Source organism: Pristiophorus japonicus, chromosome 21 (assembly GCF_044704955.1).
Source record: "Pristiophorus japonicus isolate sPriJap1 chromosome 21, sPriJap1.hap1, whole genome shotgun sequence".
In the NCBI taxonomy this organism is placed as follows: Eukaryota; Metazoa; Chordata; class Chondrichthyes; family Pristiophoridae; genus Pristiophorus; species Pristiophorus japonicus.
The window spans coordinates 7,345,973-7,366,871 of record NC_091997.1 but is presented as its reverse complement, the minus strand read 5'-3'; positions in this window follow the sequence as shown (position 1 = coordinate 7,366,871).

Genomic DNA, 20,899 nt, shown 5'->3' with positions numbered 1-20,899 from the left:
ATCATCTACAGCAGGGATCATCACTGACTCACCTGGAGAGGGTGTTACACCTTATGGTGACGCTGTGCTCTATAATTTCGTATGTAACAGCCTCAGCTATTATCATCAAATGGATTGCATTTTCTTTCTAACACTGAGAAATCTAGATGAAGGGCCAAAGTCCATAGAGCAGGAGACCATCAAGGTTGAAAAGAGTAGAAGAGAAGGCTCAACAAGTTAAGCAACATCAAGCTTGGATTTTAAAAGCCTGTGGAGTGTCGGAGGATTGGAAGTCTGAGAGATGATGCAATGTGCCTTGGTTTCACAACAGTGAAGGTGCAGGGAGGGTGAAGGGCGACTCAGTAAGGCATACTTGGGGCTTTGGAGAAGCAAGAGAAGGAGTGTGGGCCGGAATTTGCGATCAGGATGACAGTTCGCCGTCATTCCGCCTTTGAAACCGACTGCAACTTCGGGATTTGGCACAGGCGGAAATCCTGAAGTTGCGGTCTGTCATTGACAGCTCCGAAACAGGCTGTGCTGTGTGTCGCCCGCCACAGAGCCAGCAATCTGTGTAATCTCTCAAATGAGGGAAACCGCCGAAAACTTTGGCACTTCCTCAGTGAATACGCTATTAAATTCACCAGTAAAAGTTAGACCCAAAGCGATTAGATGTATCTGGGGCTTTAAGAGCATTGTTACTGCGAAATAAATGTTTTTTTTAAAGTTTGTTCATCTTTATTTCAGGTTTACCTCTTACTCAGGTGAGAGCCCCGATCTTTGTTTTGCTCTCTTTAACAATTTTTAAACATAAGAACATAAGAACATAAGAATTAGTAACAGGAGTAGGCCATCTAGCCCCTCGAGCCTGCTCCGCCATTCAACAAGATCATGGCTGATCTGGCCGTGGACTCAGCTCCACTTACCCGTCCGCTCCCCATAACCCTTAATTCCCTTATTGGTTAAAAATCTATCTATCTGTGATGTGAACACATTCAATGAGCTAGCCTCAACTGCTTCCTTGGGCAGAGAATTCCACAGATTCACAACCCTCTGGGAGAAGAAATTCCTTCTCAACTCGGTTTTAAATTGTCTCCCCCGTATTTTGAGGCTGTGCCCCCCTAGTTCTAGTCTCCCCGACCAGTGGAAACAACCTCTCTGCCTCTATCTTGTCTATCCCTTTCATTATTTTAAATGTTTCTATAAGATCACCCCTCATCCTTCTGAACTCCAACGAGTAAAGACCCATTCTGCTCAATCTATCATCATAAGGTAACCCCCTCATCTCCGGAATCAGCCTAGTGAATCGTCTCTGTACCCCCTCCAAAGCTAGTATATCCTTCCTTTAGAAAGGTGATCAAAACTGCACACAGTACTCCAGGTGCGGCCTCACCAATACCCTGTATAGTTGCAGCAGGACCTCCCTGCTTTTGTACTCCATCCCTCTTGCAATGAAGGCCAACATTTCATTCGCCTTCCTGGTTACCTGCTGCACCTGCAAACTAACTTTTTGGGATTCATGCACAAGGACCCCCAGGTCCCCCGGCACTGCAGCATGTTGTAATTTCTCCCCATTCAAATAATATTCCCTTTTACTGTTTTTCTTTCCAAGGTGGATGACCAGGAAGTTAGAATTATAAGCGCTTACTCATTTCCTTGTTCGGTGTCTGTGTGAATTCTGCGTCTTGATTGGCTGCTTAGTCAGCAGTGTCTACAAGGCAATCCTCACTATACTTCGTTGATTTGAATTGAAGGTCGGAAAACCAGAAGTTCTTGGCACAGGGATCGTGAGATCCTTGAGCGAAGCTGACCATAAATTCCAGGCCAATATTTGAAAAGTGCACTAAAGGTTGTGTCACACAAATATCATTATTATGCATCTAACAAAACATATCAGCTAAATCTGCCACCCATTCATTGTCAAGTTGGAAGATCTACCTTACACAGTGTGTAAACATCTTAGCCCCAGGACATAGATGCAGGTGTTCCTCAATGCAGTGTCCCAGGCCCAACCAGCTTCAGCTACTTCATTCATGACCTTCCCTCCATCATAGGGTCAGAAGTGGCGATGTTCGCTGATGGTTGCAGAGTGTTCAATTCCATTCATAACACCTCAGATAATGAATCATTCTATGCACGCATGCAGCAAGACCTGGACAAAATTCAGGCTTGGGCTGATAAGTGGCAAGTAACATTCGCACCACACAAGTGCCAGGCAGTGACTATCTCCAACAAGAGACAGAGTCTAACCACCTCCCCTTGACATTCAATGGAATTACCATCGCCAAATACCCACCATCAATATCCTAGATGTCACTATTAACCAGAAACTTAACAGCATACAAGAGCAGGTCAGAGACTGGGTATTCTGCGACAAGTGTCTCCCCTCCTGACTCCCCAAAGCTTTTCCACCATCTATAAGGCACAAGTCTGGAGTGTGATGGAATACTTTCCACTTATATGGATGAGTGCAGCTCCAACAGCACTCAAGAAGCTCAACACCATCCAGGACAAGGCAGCCTGTTTGATTGGTACTCCATCCACCACTTTAAACATTCACTCCCTCCACCACCGGCGCACCGTGGCTGCAGTGTGTACCATCTATAAGATGCACGACAGCAACTCGTCAAGCTTTCTTTGACAGCACCTCACAAATCCGCAACATCTACCATCTGGAAGGACCAGGGCAGCAGGCGCATGGGAACACCAACACCTGCAAGTTCCCCTCCAAGTCACACATCATCCTGATTTGGAAATATATTGCAGTTCCTTCATCGTCGCTGGGTCAAAATCCTGGAATTCCCTCCCTAACAGCACTGTGGGAGCATCTTCACCATATGGACTGCAGCGGTTCAAGAAGGTGGCTCATCACCACCTTCTCAAGGGTAATTAGGAATGGGCAATAAATGCTGGCCTTGCCAGTGAAGCCTACATCCCAGGAATGAATTTTAAAAATAACACCTTGTAGTGGAGTATTACAAAGATAGCCAACACAAGTCTGTTTTGGAGAAAAGAATCGTTTATTAAGTACTCAATCAAGGGAGAGACAGCTTGTACACGAGTTCAGTAACTCAGTAACCCAAATCAGCTGTTCTTTACAAACAATCGTCGGGTGACTGTTTTTATACAGTCAAAATACATACAAAATCATGAAGTTCCGCACGGAGGCTTTCCATTTGTCGTTTCCCTGCTGTGTCACAAAATTTCCGCCTACCTACTATGACAAATTGGTTAATACAATTACATTGACAGCAAGCTTCCTTACCTCCCCTGTGCGCCTTTTATCTGATAAGTTACATGCTACATCATTCTCAGTTCTGCGAACTCTTCTTCTCGTGGCCTGACTGCTTTCAACCAGTTGAGATGCTTTTCAATCGTCTTTTGCTTCTTGTAATCTCTTACCACCTCATGTGACCTAGCCTTGGAGTGCATTTTTCCCAACTGTCTGGTTTATACTGTGATAAGATGAACTACCTTCCTGAGAGTTCTAATTTTATCATTTTCCCTGTGTTTGTAGTACGCATTTTTTCTTTTTTCTCACAGACTTGCTTTTGGTTTTTAACTTTACAATTAGGTCCCCTTTGACTAATTAGGTTCCCTCTACTTAATTTCTTTTTTCCTACACACCTCAAACCAAAAAGTGCTGAAAGGGTGAAATTCAGATTGGTGCTGGAGATGATTTTCTGAAAAGCCAGAAAATGTTACTGCTTTTGGAGCAATGCACACCTAAGCCATTTTTCAGAGTGAAGCTGTTTGGTGATAGGATGTCCCAACTAAAACAGGAACAATTGAGAGCTATAGGGCTGAATTTTGCTTCAGGCAGAAATGGCAGGGAACTAGAGTAGTGAGGCCTATCATTGCCTTCCTCCCCCAACCTGGATTTTCCCATCTCCACCCCCATCAGGACCACTGCTAGCTGCACCTTCCCTGCAAGCCATATGTAAATGCCGGTGGGGACATTGACAATGCCTGGTCCCCACTGTCCTTTCCACCCCGTCTATCCCTGTTTTCGCGACTTCGCAGGACTGCCTGATGTAAGGTGGCGTTAGATCGGGTGGACCAGTGGTTAGACCTCCATAGTGGAGCGAGTAAAGGCCTCCACAGTGGAGCGAGTAAAGGCCTCCACAGTGGAGCGAGTAAAGGCCTCCACAGTGGAACGAGTAAAGGCCTCCACAGTGGAGCGAGTAAAGGCCTCCACAGTGGAGCGAGTAAAGGCCTCCACAGTGGAGCGAGTAAAGGCCTCCACAGTGGAGCGAGTAAAGGCCTCCACAGTGGAGCGAGTAAAGGCCTCCACAGTGGAGCGAGTAAAGGCCTCCACAGTGGAGCGAGTAAAAGCCTCCACAGTGGAGAGAGTAAAGGCCTCCACAGTGGAGCGAGTAAAGGCCTCCACAGTGGAGCGAGTAAAGGCCTCCACAGTGGAGCGAGTAAAGGCCTCCACAGTGGAGCGAGTAAAGGCCTCCACAGTGGAGCGAGTAAAGGCCTCCACAGTGGAGCGAGTAAAGGCCTCCACAGTGGAGCGAGTAAAGGCCTCCACAGTGGAGCGAGTATAGGCCTCCACAGTGGAGAGAGTAAAGGCCTCCGTTCCATCCAATCTTGCCCCGCTGACTTACCTGTGAAGGCCATGATCTCTGCCCAGGCAAACAAGGCTACAGCTGCTGTCGACATTGGGGCTTTTCTATCCCTTTCAGGTCCCTTGCTGCCACAGCGATGTCCGCACTGCACTGGCATGCTTCCTTTCGATGGCAGGAGTTGCACTGGGAAGCCGGCATGTCTTTGTGATACACCCCAACCCAGGAAAATAGGTCGGGGTCGGGCAGCTTTGGAGAGGTGGGCAGAAGTGTCGCTCTGACAAGGAAAATCCGACTTATGGGGGGAAGTTTTAACCCAACTACAATGGGAGGGAGAGGGTCGGACGGAGGGGGGAATTTAAATCGTCAAATTCGCGAAACACGCCCCCAATCCAACCACGCACACGCACATTCCCATTTTAACCGCAGTGGATATTAGGGTGTCCGATTATAATATTTAAATCAGGCCCCTATAGTGCTGTTGGGAGCCTGATTTCCATTTGTCGCTATAGGCCAGGTTTCCCACGGCTCGGAAGGGAGGCTGGAACAGTCGGATCACGCAGGTAATTGCCTTTTATAGCACTGTTTGTGAGCCCGGAGGAGCGGATAGTTTCCCCACGGCCCCTCACGCAAATCTTCTGCCAGGATCGGCCATTCCGCCTCCCCTACCCTGCCTTTCTGCCCCATGATCTCTCCCGGCCCCCCTCCTCCCGATTGCTGGTGCGAACCCCCCCATATCCACCAACCCTCGATCGTTCCTGGTTGTCAGAGACTGTGCCCAACTGTTAGATTGCCCACCCGGCAGCTGGGCAGCCTCTCAATCTGGCCGGTTGCTGGCCGAGAAACAGTGAGGCTGAAAATGCCTTGTTCTGCTCCTCCTGTTAGCACCTCCGGGGGGCGCTAACGGGGCGCAAAGCAGTTTTAACCTGGGGGAGGGGGGGACAGGGCGCGGGTGGGTGGGGGGAGGCACTGCCGGCTCCCAGCCCCCACAAAGTTGTGTGGGAGTTAACAGAGGCGTAAAAACAGCAGCGACGACCCCTTTTCACCCCGCAGCAGAAATTGGCCAGTGCCCCATGAGACTGCCGTGAGCGATGTCAGCGCCAGCCACGCGGGTCGTGTAATTTTCTTTGCAGAAAGTCAGCACATTCTGGAACAGACCCTTTGAACACATGGCATGGATTCATTGCAGTCCTTTAAAAGGGACCATGGAAAGCCCCTAAGAGAAGAAGCCATTTACAGTTGTAGAGGACAAGTTGCTAGTTAGTTGTGATTGCAAAAGGTTATGGGCTACCACAATCACCCTGAGCTTTGCTTGTTATGGTGTGGAGAAGAGCTTCTTCAAGGTTTTTTTGTGTGAAATAGTTTGATTCCCTAGTTTATTGCCCCTCCCACGAGATTGCGTGGTTAGAGGTGGGTCACTGTGTGCAAGGTCGCACCATGTCTCAATGGGGTGAGCTCGGTGGATCCGATGGTCTTTTCTTGCCTTTCTTTTCATAGTTATGAAGAAAGTAAAGCAATGTTCATTAAAAAATGCTATTCAGTGAATACCGTAGAAGGTTTTTGTTTCAAAAAGCCTCTTGCCTATTAGTATCTACTTCCTACCTCCATGTAGCACAGCTCATTTCTGCAAAAGATATGCAGCAAATGGCAAGTGCACAATACCATAAGACTGCCGTGCTGTAGGCAATGGAGTATTGAAGGAAAACTCGGAGTTCATACCTTAGGATAAAAGTGGAATCTTGTAGTGGATGGCCAACAGCACCCATCATGAAAGAACTTTGAGACCCCACCATGATTTAGTTCCAAGTAAACTTTAATGGTGGTACACAATCAAGAGGGATGCTCAATATCAAGGCCAGCAAACACTGGATGAGAGGTGTCACATTTAGGGAGAGAGCTATCCCAACATGTGAGAGTTTTAGTGCTCGTCAAGAAATGTTGCTAAAAAGTCATAATAATTAATGTATTACACATATATGGTAGCCTATATGAACTTCAAGATTGCGTAATTACAGACATAATAAAAACAAAATTCTTTATATTGCAAGCTCGTATATGAAACAACTAACTCCAGAATGCACTTCAACAATGGCTCAACAACAATCCATAAATGATGTTTAAGTCATACAAACCCATAAAGAATGCAGTTTTTATTTTTCTGGACTTGCCTTCAGTTAACAGCTTCTCGGTCATGTGAAATCTTGACCATTTGAAATTGCTCTGCGAAATCTACGTTGACTGCCCATAATTTCTAGTAAAGAAACAGCTATTAAAATTTAAAGTTTTTTAAAGCAAATTGGAACTACTGATTATGTTACAAATTGATTCTGGACAAGCATGAATGTTGCTCGGGATCTAATTATGGTGCGACCTGTATCTCCCTCTGTAAAGCAAGTAGCTGGCTATTATCACCACTTTTCGATGTCCTGAATAACTTCACATAGAATTCCTTTATAAAATGGTCACCTGGATATTGCATATTATGACCATCCAATTTGGCTCCGACGTTTTACATTCCACCACTTTCACCTTGTATGGTATGGTCCAGACCTGGAAAGTGGAATACAGTCAGGACCAGAGTGCCAGACCTGACTTGGGTCTGAGTGACATTTGCTCACCTGTCCTAATGTCTCCTTCATGGCTCGGTGTCAATGTTTGTCTGACTACACTCCTGTGAAGCGCCTTGGGATGTGTTACTACGTTATAGGTGCTATTTAAATGCAGGTTGTTGTTGATGAGAGCTGGAGCAATGCAGGACCATCAAATGTCTCAGCAAAACATTACTGCAGTCCGTGCATGTCAATGATATATTGCAAAGAAAGAGCGACAAAGTTAGATATAGTAGGGCTGAAATTCAGCTCCCCAAAATGGCCACTTACCGCCAGAAAGCGGCGGCCAGGCGGCGGAGTCAAGCGGCTGCCGACCACCGGACCAATGGCCGCCACCAGCGAAATTCAGCTCGGGGATTTTTCTGGCGGTCCCCACTTCTGTCCCGCTGCTGCCGACCATCCTAACTGTGCCATCAAAGGGCGCACCGCCGATCTCCCGCACCTCCATCGCACCTCCCGCGATATTTACCTCCAAAAATCTTTAATCTGCCGCAGGGGGCCCCCAACAGCTTTTTCTGTCGGTCCACCGTGCTTTCGGTCTGTGAGCCATGGCAGCGTGGCGGCCCGTCAAGGGGAGGGCGCACTGCCGCGGCCACCATGTTTATTCTGTCGGCCGACTGCCAGTTGGGGCCGACAATTATGCCCCCCCCGGGTTTGGCCGGATCGCCAACAGGCTGGGCTGCCGAAACCCTCCCTGGTGGCCCAGTGGACCGAAGTTTCAAAATACCGAAAGCTCTCCCCTTTAAGCGAAGGGGAGAGCGCGGTGACGCACACGCGTCATGACATCATCACTGCTCCGCTGCTGACTGACAGTGGCGGAGACTCCGTTCCACCTCCACTCCCGCTCCTCACCAGTACTTACTGCCCCACTGGCACCCCCATTACGACCCACATCTGGTCCGCTTAAAAAAAAATCGGCAAAGAGCTGAATTTACCAAAAGAGGCGACCTCATCCGAAGTGGCAGAAGGTGCGACCCATTTCGGGCGGAGGTAAATGTCAGCCCCAGTGACTCACCCAGGACAATAAAAACTCTTGACAGGGCTGAAAACAACTGGCAATAATATTCCATCATCTACAGCAGGGATCATCACTGACTCACCTGGAGAGGGTGTTACACCTTATGGTGACGCTGTGCTCTATAATTTCGTATGTAACAGCCTCAGCTATTATCATCAAATGGATTGCATTTTCTTTCTAACACTGAGAAATCTAGATGAAGGGCCAAAGTCCATAGAGCAGGAGACCATCAAGGTTGAAAAGAGTAGAAGAGAAGGCTCAACAAGTTAAGCAACATCAAGCTTGGATTTTAAAAGCCTGTGGAGTGTCGGAGGATTGGAAGTCTGAGAGATGATGCAATGTGCCTTGGTTTCACAACAGTGAAGGTGCAGGGAGGGTGAAGGGTGACTCAGGAAGGCATACTTGGGGCTTTGGAGAAGCAAGAGAAGGAGTGTGGGCCGGAATTTGCGATCAGGATGACAGTTCGCCGTCATTCCGCCTTTGAAACCGACTGCAACTTCGGGATTTGGCACAGGCGGAAATCCTGAAGTTGCGGTCTGTCATTGACAGCTCCGAAACAGGCTGTGCTGTGTGTCGCCCGCCACAGAGCCAGCAATCTGTGTAATCTCTCAAATGAGGGAAACCGCCGAAAACTTTGGCACTTCCTCAGTGAATACGCTATTAAATTCCCCAGGAAAAGTTAGACCCAAAGCGATTAGGTGTATCTGGGGCTTTAAGAGCATTGTTACTGCGAAATAAATGTTTTTTTTAAAGTTTGTTCATTTTTATTTCAGGTTTACCTCTTACTCATGTGAAAGCCCCGATCTTTGTTTTGCTCTCTTTAACAATTTTTAAACATAAGAACATAAGAACATAAGAATTAGTAACAGGAGTAGGCCATCTAGCCCCTCGAGCCTGCTCCGCCATTCAACAAGATCATGGCTGATCTGGCCGTGGACTCAGCTCCACTTACCCGCCCGCTCCCCATAACCCTTAATTCCCTTATTGGTTAAAAATCTATCTATCTGTGATGTGAACACATTCAATGAGCTAGCCTCAACTGCTTCCTTGGGCAGAGAATTCCACAGATTCACAACCCTCTGGGAGAAGAAATTCCTTCTCAACTCGGTTTTAAATTGGCTCCCCCGTATTTTGGGGCTGTGCCCCCCTAGTTCTAGTCTCCCCGACCAGTGGAAACAACCTCTCTGCCTCTATCTTGTCTATCCCTTTCATTATTTTAAATGTTTCTATAAGATCACCCCTCATCCTTCTGAACTCCAACGAGTAAAGACCCATTCTGCTCAATCTATCATCATAAGGTAACCCCCTCATCTCCGGAATCAGCCTAGTGAATCGTCTCTGTACCCCCTCCAAAGCTAGTATATCCTTCCTTTAGAAAGGTGATCAAAACTGCACACAGTACTCCAGGTGCGGCCTCACCAATACCCTGTATAGTTGCAGCAGGACCTCCCTGCTTTTGTACTCCATCCCTCTTGCAATGAAGGCCAACATTCCATTCGCCTTCCTGGTTACCTGCTGCACCTGCAAACTAACTTTTTGGGATTCATGCACAAGGACCCCCAGGACCCCCGGCACCGCAGCATGTTGTAATTTCTCCCCATTCAAATAATATTCCCTTTTACTGTTTTTCTTTCCAAGGTGGATGACCAGGAAGTTAGAATTTTAAGCGCTTACTCATTTCCTTGTTCGGTGTCTGTGTGAATTCTGCGTCTTGATTGGCTGCTTAGTCAGCAGTGTCTACAAGGCAATCCTCACTATACTTCGTTGATTTGAATTGAAGGTCGGAAAACCAGAAGTTCTTGGCACAGGGATCGTGAGATCCTTGAGCGAAGCTGACCATAAATTCCAGGCCAATATTTGAAAAGTGCACGAAAGGTTGTGTCACACAAATATCATTATTATGCATCTAACAAAACATATCAGCTAAATCTGCCACCCATTCATTGTCAAGTTGGAAGATCTACCTTACACAGTGTGTAAACATCTTAGCCCCAGGACATAGATGCAGGTGTTCCTCAATGCAGTGTCCCAGGCCCAACCAGCTTCAGCTACTTCATTCATGACCTTCCTTCCATCATAGGGTCAGAAGTGGCGATGTTCGCTGATGGTTGCAGAGTGTTCAATTCCATACATAACACCTCAGATAATGAATCATTCTATGCACGCATGCAGCAAGACCTGGACAAAATTCAGGCTTGGGCTGATAAGTGGCAAGTAACATTCGCACCACACAAGTGCCAGGCAGTGACTATCTCCAACAAGAGACAGAGTCTAACCACCTCCCCTTGACATTCAATGGAATTACCATCGCCAAATACCCACCATCAATATGCTAAAAGTCACTATTAACCAGAAACTTAACAGCATACAAGAGCAGGTCAGAGACTGGGTATTCTGCGACAAGTGTCTCCCCTCCTGACTCCCCAAAGCTTTTCCACCATCTATAAGGCACAAGTCTGGAGTGTGATGGAATACTTTCCACTTATCTAGATGAGTGCAGCTCCAACAGCACTCAAGAAGCTCAACACCATCCAGGACAAGGCAGCCTGTTTGATTGGTACCCCATCCACCACTTTAAACATTCACTCCCTCCACCACCGGCGCACCGTGGCTGCAGTGTGTACCATCTATAAGATGCACGACAGCAACTCGTCAAGCTTTCTTTGACAGCACCTCACAAATCCGCAACGTCTACCATCTAGAAGGACCAGGGCAGCAGGCGCATGGGAACACCAACACCTGCAAGTTCCCCTCCAAGTCACACATCATCCTGATTTGGAAATATATTGCAGTTCCTTCATCGTCGCTGGGTCAAAATCCTGGAATTCCCTCCCTAACAGCACTGTGGGAGCATCTTCACCATATGGACGGCAGCGGTTCAAGAAGGTGGCTCATCACCACCTTCTCAAGGGTAATTAGGAATGGGCAATAAATGCTGGCCTTGCCAGTGAAGCCTACATCCCAGGAATGAATTTTAAAAATAACACCTTGTAGTGGAGTATTACAAAGATACCCAACACAAGTCTGTTTTGGAGAAAAGAATCGTTTATTAAGTACTCAATCAAGGGAGAGACAGCTTGTACACGAGTTCAGTAACTCAGTAACCCAAATCAGCTGTTCTTTACAAACAATCGTCGGGTGACTGTTTTTATACAGTCAAAATACATACAAAATCATGAAGTTCCGCACGGAGGCTTTCCATTTGTCGTTTCCCTGCTGTGTCACAAAATTTCCGCCTACCTACTATGACGAATTGGTTAATACAATTACATTGACAGCAAGCTTCCTTACCTCCCCTGTGCGCCTTTTATCTGATAAGTTACATGCTACATCATTCTCAGTTCTGCGAACTCTTCTTCTCTTGGCCTGACTGCTTTCAACCAGTTGAGATGCTTTTCAATCGTCTTTTGCTTCTTGTAATCTCTTACCACCTCATGTGACCTAGCCTTGGAGTGCATTTTTCCCAACTGTCTGGTTTATACTGTGATAAGATGAACTACCTTCCTGAGAGTTCTAATTTTATCATTTTCCCTGTGTTCGTAGTACGCATTTTTTCTTTTTTCTCACAGACTTGCTTTTGGTTTTTAACTTTACAATTAGGTCCCCTTTGACTAATTAGGTTCCCTCTACTTAATTTCTTTTTTCCTACCAAAAAGTGCTGAAAGGGTGAAATTCAGATTGGTGCTGGAGATGATTTTCTGAAAAGCCAGAAAATGTTACTGCTTTTGGAGCAATGCACACCTAAGCCATTTTTCAGAGTGAAGCTGTTTGGTGATAGGATGTCCCAACTAAAACAGGAACAGTTGAGAGCTATAGGGCTGAATTTTGCTTCAGGCAGAAATGGCAGGGAACTAGAGTAGTGAGGCCTATCATTGCCTTCCTCCCCCAACCTGGATTTTCCCATCTCCACCCCCAACAGGACCACTGCTAGCTGCACCTTCCCTGCAAGCCATATGTAAATGCCGGTGGGGACATTGACAATGCCTGGTCCCCACTGCCCTTTCCACCCCGTCTATCCCTGTTTTCGCGACTTCGCAGGACTGCCTGATGTAAGGTGGCGTTAGATCGGGTGGACCAGTGGTTAGACCTCCATAGTGGAGCGAGTAAAGGCCTCCACAGTGGAGCGAGTAAAGGCCTCCACAGTGGAGCGAGTAAAGGCCTCCACAGTGGAGCGAGTAAAGGCCTCCACAGTGGAGCGAGTAAAGGCCTCCACAGTGGAGCGAGTAAAGGCCTCCACAGTGGAGCGAGTAAAGGCCTCCACAGTGGAGCGAGTAAAGGCCTCCACAGTGGAGAGAGTAAAGGCCTCCACAGTGGAGCGAGTAAAGGCCTTCACAGTGGAGAGAGTAAAGGCCTCCACAGTGGAGCGAGTAAAGGCCTCCACAGTGGAGAGAGTAAAGGCCTCCACAGTGGAGCGAGTAAAGGCCTCCACAGTGGAGCGAGTAAAGGCCTCCACAGTGGAGCGAGTAAAGGCCTCCACAGTGGAGCGAGTAAAGGCCTCCACAGTGGAGCGAGTAAAGGCCTCCACAGTGGAGCGAGTAAATGCCTCCACAGTGGAGAGAGTAAAGGCCTCCACAGTGGAGCGAGTAAAGGCCTCCACAGTGGAGAGAGTAAAGGCCTCCGCTCCATCCAATCTTGCCCCGCTGACTTACCTGTGAAGGCCATGATCTCTGCCCAGGCAAACAAGGCTACAGCTGCTGTCGACATTGGGGCTTTTCTAACCCTTTCAGGTCCCTTGCTGCCACAGCGATGTCCGCACTGCAATGGCATGCTTCCTTTCGATGGCAGGAGTTGCACTGGGAAGCCGGCATGTCTTTGTGATACACCCCAACCCAGGAAAATAGGTCGGGGTCGGGCAGCTTTGGAGAGGTGGGCAGAAGTGTCGCTCTGACAAGGAAAATCCGACTTATGGGGGGAAGTTTTAACCCAACTTCAATGGGAGGGAGAGGGTCGGACGGAGGGGGGAATTTAAATCGTCAAATTCGCGAAACACGCCCCCAATCCAACCACGCACACGCACATTCCCATTTTAACCGCAGTGGATATTAGGGCGTCCGATTATAATATTTAAATCAGGCCCCTATAGTGCTGTTGGGAGCCTGATTTCCATTTGTCGCTATGGGCCAGGTTTCCCACGGCTCGGAAGGGAGGCTGGAACAGTCGGATCACGCAGGTAATTGCCTTTTATAGCACTGTTTGTGAGCCCGGAGGAGCGGATAGTTTCCCCACGGCCCCTCACGCAAATCTTCTGCCAGGATCGGCCATTCCGCCTCCCCTACCCTGCCTTTCTGCCCCATGATCTCTCCCAGCCCCCCTCCTCCCGATTGCTGGTGCGACCCTCCCCATATCCACCAACCCTCGCTCTTTCCCGGTTGTCAGAGACTGTGCCCAACTGTTAGATTGCCCACCCGGCAGCCGGGCAGCCTCTCAATCTGGCCGGTTGCTGGCCGAGAAACAGTGAGGCTGAAATTGCCTTGTTCTGCTCCTCCTGTTAGCACCTCTGGGGGGCGCTAACGGGGCGCAAAACAGTTTTAACCTGGGGGAGGGGGGCGGGGACAGGGCGCGGAGGTGCGGGGGGGAGGCACTATCGGCTCCCGTCTCCCGCAAAGTTGCGTGGGAGTTAACAGAGGCGCAGAAACAGCAGCGACGACCCCTCTTCACCCCGCAGCAGAAATTGGCCAGTGCCCCATGAGACTGCCGTGAGCGATGTCAGCGCCAACCACGCGGGTCGCGTTAACCGGGCCGACCTCCGTTCCCAGGGCGGAAGTTAAAAAGGAGGTGCACTGCTTCGCGAGCTGCAATGTTTCTCGTCCGACTCACCCATTGGCCTGTTCTAATCTGCTGTCGCGTGGTCCGGGCCGGCATGGCACAGCCTGGCATTCCGTCTGGGCGCTGCACTGCGGGCACGGCGCCTCGCAGTGGTGGCCATCAAAGGGCCTGCACTGCGGCCCTGCCTGTAAACGGAAGGGGAGGGGCGTGGAAACGTGTTCGGGCTGCGCACATAGCACCCCGGGATCCTGCCCCAACAGGAAGTGGAGTGCGTGACATTGCACTCCACTTCCTGTGAGGGGCGGTAACCGCAATTTCGCAGCCGGGGCGGGACTTCCACGCCGGGCGCAGGAAGTCCTGCCTGACTCGTTTACCGCCCCCAAATAGGGCGCTGGGTAATTTCACCCCGAGGGTAAAAAATTATATTTGATGTCCTGCTGTTATATTCAGCACCATCTCCACATTCCCGGGATTTCTGGGTTCCTCTCCCCGCCCGTCACCCCCACCCCCACATCCACCCACCTCAGCAAATACGCACTCCCTCCCTGGCTCATCGTAAATATCAGCCGTAGTGTCTACACTTTGGGCGTCTTTCACTAGAGTTAAGGGGTAACCTGACAGAGATCACCAAGATTATGAGTGGATATGATTGATATGTCCTTACTATACAGTATAAAGTATACAATATACTATACAGCATGACATTACCTCCCCCGCAAAGTCTTATTGGGATCGCAGTTAAGTCTCTCTGGTGGCTTACGCCCCCTTGGAGAGCGCCTGAGTTGGGGCTCCGGTTGTTGGGCGCTGGCCTGAGTGTCTGCTGCTTGTGGTGCCTCAGGCCTGTCCGGACTGCCCACAGTGACTGGGCTCTCCTCCACTTGGTTCCGGTGTTCGGTCACCTGTGGTGGAGTGAACTCTACGTCGTGTTCTTCCTCTGCTTCTTCTATGGGGTTGCTGAATCTCCTTTTTGTTTGATCCACGTGTTTGCGGCAGATTTGTCCATTGGTAAGTTTAACTACCAGAATCCTATCCCCCTCTTTGGCAATCACAGTGCCTGCGAGCCGTTTAGGCCCTGCAGCGTAGTTGAGGACAAAGACAGGGTCGTTGACATCAATACATCACACCCTCGCATTCCCGTCATGGTAGTCACATTGTGACTGGCGCCTGCTCGCAACAATTTTTCTTTCATGGTGGGGTGTATAAGGGATAACCTGGTTTTGAGCATCCTTTTCATTAGCAGCTCTGCGGGTGGGACCGCTGTGAGTGAGTGTGGTCGGGATCTATTGGCCAACAGGAGGCATGATAAGTGTCTTTGTAGGGAACCCCCTTGGATTCTGAGCATCCCCTGTTTGATTATCTGCACTGCTCGTTCTGCCTGGCCGTTTTGAGGCTGGCTTGAACGGTGCCATTCTGACATGGTTGATACCATTTCCTGCCATGAAGTCCTGGAATTCAGTGCTTGTAAACTGAACAAGCATTGTCGCTGACCAAGACGTCTGGTAGACCATGGGCGGCGAACATTGCCCGTAGACTTTCTACCGTGGCAAAGGATGTGCTTGAATTGAGAATGTCACACTCGATCCATTTGGAGTAGGAGTCTACTACAACCAAAAACATTTTTCTCATGAAAGGACCTGCGTAGTCCACATGGATGCGTGACCATGGCTTGGCATGAGGGGCTAAGGGCGGCTTCCCTGGGCGCATTGCCCAGCTGGGCACACATGTTGCACCTATGAACACAAAGTTCCAGATCTGCATCTATCCCTGGCCAGCAAATGTGTGATCTGCCAATTGCCTTCATCATGACAATGCCCGGGTGCTCATTGTGGAGTTCTCTGATGAACATCTCTCTGCCCATCTGGGGCATGACTACTCAGTTTCACCATAGTAGGCAATCTGCCTGAATCGAGAGTTCATCCTTGCACCTTTGAAATGGTTTAAATTCCTTAGGGCATGCCCCTATACATGGCTGCCCAGTCCCCATTCAGGACACATTTCTTGACTAAAGACAGTAGCGGGTCTCTATTTCTCCAGACTTTGATCTGATGGGCTGTCACGGGTGAGCCTTCGCTTTCGAAAGCTTCAACAGCCATGACAATCTCAGCAGCATGCTCGGTTGCCCCCTTGGTGGTGGCTAGTGGGAGCCTGCTGAGTGCATCGGCGCAGTTTTCAGTGCCCGGTCTGTGCCGAATTGTATAGTCATAGGCGGCTAACGTGAGTGCCCACCTCTGTATGCGGGCCGATGCATTTGCATTTATGGCCTTGTTGTCGGCCAAAAGGGACGTTAGGGGTTTGTGATCTGTCTCCAGCTCAAATTTCCTGCCAAATAGGTACTGGTGCATTTTTTTTACTGCATATACACATGCGAGCGCCTCCTTTTCTACCATCCCGTAGCCCCTTTCTGCCCGGGACAGACTTCTGGAGGCATAAGCTACCGGCTGAAACTGAACCTTGGCATTAACATGCTGCAAACTCACACCCGACCCCATAGGATGACACATCGTACGTTAAAACAAGTTTCTTACATGGGTCATACAGATTGTTGGAGCATAACAAATTGCATGCTCTATTAAAAGCCCTTTCCTGACTGTCCCCCCAGACCCATTCGCGACCTTTGCATAGGAGCACGTGTAGCGGCTCTAAAGTATGCTCAATTTGGGAAGAAAGTTACCAAAATAGTTCAGGAGCCCCAGGAATGAACGCAGTTCCGTCGTGTTACGGGGTCTGGATCGCCTCCGTTTTGGATGCAGTAGGTCTGATCCCGTCTGCTGCTACCCTCCTCCCCAGGAATTCTAACTCTGGAGCTAGGAAGATGCACTTCGCCTTTTTCAGTCGCAGCCCTACCCAGTCCAGTCTGCGTAGCACCTCCTCCAGGTTGTGGAGGTGTTCTTCAGTATCACAACCCGTGATGAGGATGTTGTCTTGAAAAACCACCGTCCTTGGAATCGACTTGAGGAGGCTTTCCATATTTCGTTGGAAGATCGCGGCGGCCGAGCGAATCCCGAACAGACATCTGTTGTACTCAAACAACCCCTTGTGTGTCGTGATGGTGATCAGCTTCTTTGACTCACTCGCCAGCTCCTGGGTCATGTAAGCGGAGGTCAGGTCCAATTTTGAAAAAAGTTTGCCACCGGATAACGTCGCAAAGAGGTCCTCTGCTCTCGGTTGCGGGTACTGGTCTTGGAGTGACACCCGATTGATGGTGGCCTTGTAAGCACCACATATCCTGACCGACTCATCCGCCTTGAGCACTGGCACAATCGGGCTCGCCCAGTCACTGAGTTCTACTGGCGAGATGATGCCTTCCCTCAGCAGGCGGTCCAATTTGCCTTCTATCTTTTCCCGCATCACGTACGGCACTGCTCTGGCCTTGTGGTGTACTGGCCTGGCGTCCGGGTTTATGTGAATCACTACCTTGGCCCACATGAAAGTGCCAATGCCGGGTTGAAATAATGTGTCAAATTTGTCCAGGATCTGTGAGCATGATATTAGCTCCTCAGAAGAAATTGCATTAACATCGCCCCATTTCCAGTTCATGACAGCAAGCCAACTCCTCCCCAGTAGTGCGGGACCGTCCCCCGGGACAATCCAGAGTGGCAATCTGTTCTCCGAATCTTTGTGGGTCACGACTACCGTGGCGCTGCCTAGCACCGGAATGATCTCCTTTGTATATGTCCGTAGCCGTGCGTCAATCGGCAATAATTTTGGCCTCCTGGCCTTGGACGCCCACAACTTGTCAAACTGTTTGATGCTCATCAAGGACTGGCTGGCCCCCATGTCTATCTCCATAGATACTGGGATGCCATTGAGGAGCACTTTCATCATTATCGGTGGCGTCCTGGTGTATGAACTGTATATGTGCTCCACATGAACTCGCTGAACTTCAGCTTCCAGCGATTTCCCCCAGTGTCCATTTGGCCTCGTAGGGCTTACATTGGGCCTGTCCCCCTCGTACATCAACCTGGCTGCAGGCTTCCTGCACATATGCGCCAAGTGACCGCTGACGTTGCAGTTTCTGCAGGTATATTGCTGATACCTGCAAGCTCTGGCTGGGTGTTTGCCTCCACACCTCCAACATGAGCCGTTGTTGCAAACAAAAGGTCCATTACCAGTCGATTGTCTCTGCCTGTCCTTAAGCGCACCATTGACAGGTGTTGATGGCTCCATTGACAGGTGTTGATGCCCCATTACTGGCCGCATTGTCCCTTGCGATGGCATGAATCGCCATTCAGCTAGCCATTGTCTCTGTTGAATTCCCCCTTTGTGTTCGACTACATGCTCGGGCATGTCCGATTGCCCCTGTCTGCCTGTAGAACTGTGTGCCGCTTTAACAATGTTGACTCCCTGTCCATTTGCTGCATTTAAGCCAAGAATTTTGACAAACATCATTCTGGTCTCTTCCTCTCCTGAGATAAATGTCTGGACCATCAAAGCCGCCTTTTCCAGGGTCAAGTCTTTGATCTCAATCAGTTTCCTGAAAACCCCAGCGTGCCCGATGCCCTCAATAAAAAGGTCTCACAGCATCTCCGCTCTGCATGCATCTGGGAACTTACATAGGCTCGCCAGTCGCCGGAGGTCTGCCACGAAGTCTGGAACGCTTTGCCCTTCTCGCCGCCGGTGCGTGTAAAACCGGTGTCTCGCCGTGTGCATGCTGCTCGCCGGTTTAAAGTATTCCCCGATCAACTTACTGAGCTCTTCAAAAGTCTTGTCTGCCTTCTTCTCTGGCGCTAGAAGGTCCTTCATCAGGGAGTACGTCCTGGATCCACAAACCGTCAGGAGATGAGCTCTTCGTTTGTCGGCCGAATCCTGTCCCAACCATTCCTTAGTGACAAAACTTTGCTGTAGTCTCTCAATAAAATCGTCCCAATCATCACCAACACAGGACCTCTCTTCTGTGCTGCTAGTGGCCATGCTCGCGTGGTTTAAATCCCAGTTTCTCGTCGCCAATGATACGTCCTTACTCTACAGTACAAATGCACACGAGGTCCATACTTGAGAGAAGGTCACTCTGTGACCAGCTACCTTTATTCGCCAGCACTGAAGTGATGAAGATGGGTGGAGCTTCCCCTTTTATACCTGAAAGTCCAGGTTAGGAGTGTCACCACCTTGTGGTCAGTGTTCTCACGGTGTACAACTTAGGTCAGTTTATACATGGGTTACAATAACAGTTGAATACATGACAATGATAAGGTAAATAGTGATAGATTGTTTCCATTGGTTGCCAAGACAATAATTAAAAGGCTCAAACTTAAGATATCACAATAGATGTTAAAGGAGAGGTTGGGAAATACTTATTTGCACAGAAGATGGTAAAATGTAGAATTTTCTGCCACAAATAATTTTTGAAGGAGTGTCCATAAATTATTTAAAAAGACACACGGTTGGTTACTGGGGAAGAAGTAAAACGAAAGGCTAGATACGGGCAATGAGCAACAGAGTGAGATTCGACTGGGTGATTAATGTGAAGAAAATGTCCAGCAGAAATTGATGGGTCAAATGGCCAGTTTTGACTCTCTAGCTTTCTGTAAGTCCATTCTTATGACCATCGATCTCATTGTCAATCAGACATTCATTAAAATCCTTTTTAAAGCAGTCAACCAAGAGACCATTAAATACTTTTGCAGGGAGTCGATTTAAGTGAATGTAACTTTTGGTGGTGGGGAAAAATTTCTCACAATCTCGAGTCTCACTTGACACTTGTCAATTTTAACCTCAGGTCCTTTCATCTGGCAAATCTCAGTATAAAATGAATAACTCTGGCTCTATCTACATTGTCAATGGCTTTCTGCATTTTACTCACCTGGGAGCTGTGCCCATCAGGGAGTGCTTTGCAGACAATTGCAGACACAGGATCCGTGAAATTCTCACCGTTAATTTTAATGTGCGGCCTCAATTTCCCATGAAGCTCTTCACAGGTTCGGCAGGACTGTGGAGTTGGTCCTGTTGGTCACATCTCCTGCAGCGGGAATGTTGCGAAAAACATTGGCCCTGATTTTCTGGAACCTATGACCATGCACACATGTACGCAGATGTAAGTGCCTCACACATTCCGGGTTTCTACATGCGATGCACATGCACGAAAACCCGGAACTTTCGATCTGTCATGCTTCAGCTCGATAGATCATCGCATGTTGAGAAGGAATTTCTTCTCCCAAGGAAGCAGTTGAGGCTAGCTCATTGAATATATTCAAATTACAGATAGATAGATTTTTAACCAATAAGGGAATTAAGGGTTACGGGGAGCGGGCGGGTAAGTGGAGCTGAGTCCAAGGCCAGATCAGCCATGATCTTGTTGAATGGCGGAGCAGGCTTGAGGGGCTAGATGGCCTACTCCTGTTCCTAATTCTTATGTTCTTATGTGCAGGAAATGGACATTTGCCGTCGGAGAGTTGAGATACTTGCCCAATTACTGCCCAGTGAATGCCCATGAAAGTCTTACGCCTAGTGAAAGCAAACGTGGGGCCTTCTTTTACCAGTGTAAGGGTTTAAATAAATATTAAAATATTTTTTTAAATCACTTAAACATTCAAAAATTCAATTCACTAAATATATTCAAGAAGGAGTTAGATGAAGTCCTTCCTACTAGGGGGATCAAGGGGTATGGCGAGAAAGCAGGAATGGGGTACTGAAGTTGCATGTTCAGCCATGAACTCATTGAATGGCGGTGCAGGCTAGAAGGGCCGAATGGCCTACTCCTGCACCTATTTTCGATGTTTCTATGTAAAACTTTTAGAATTTGTTTAGGTTATTTTTGGCCCCTTTAAAATGTTAAAATTTCAAAAAATATATTTATTTTTAAACGTTTAATTAAATTGAATTAAATTGTATCTTCATTAATTTTTAAAATTTGGTGATTTAGTTTCATTCAAGTGGGATGAAAGTGTTTTTTAGGTGATTCCTATTCATGCTTATGGGAATTCACACGTAAATGGAATCTACATAAACATAATGGGAATCCCCTT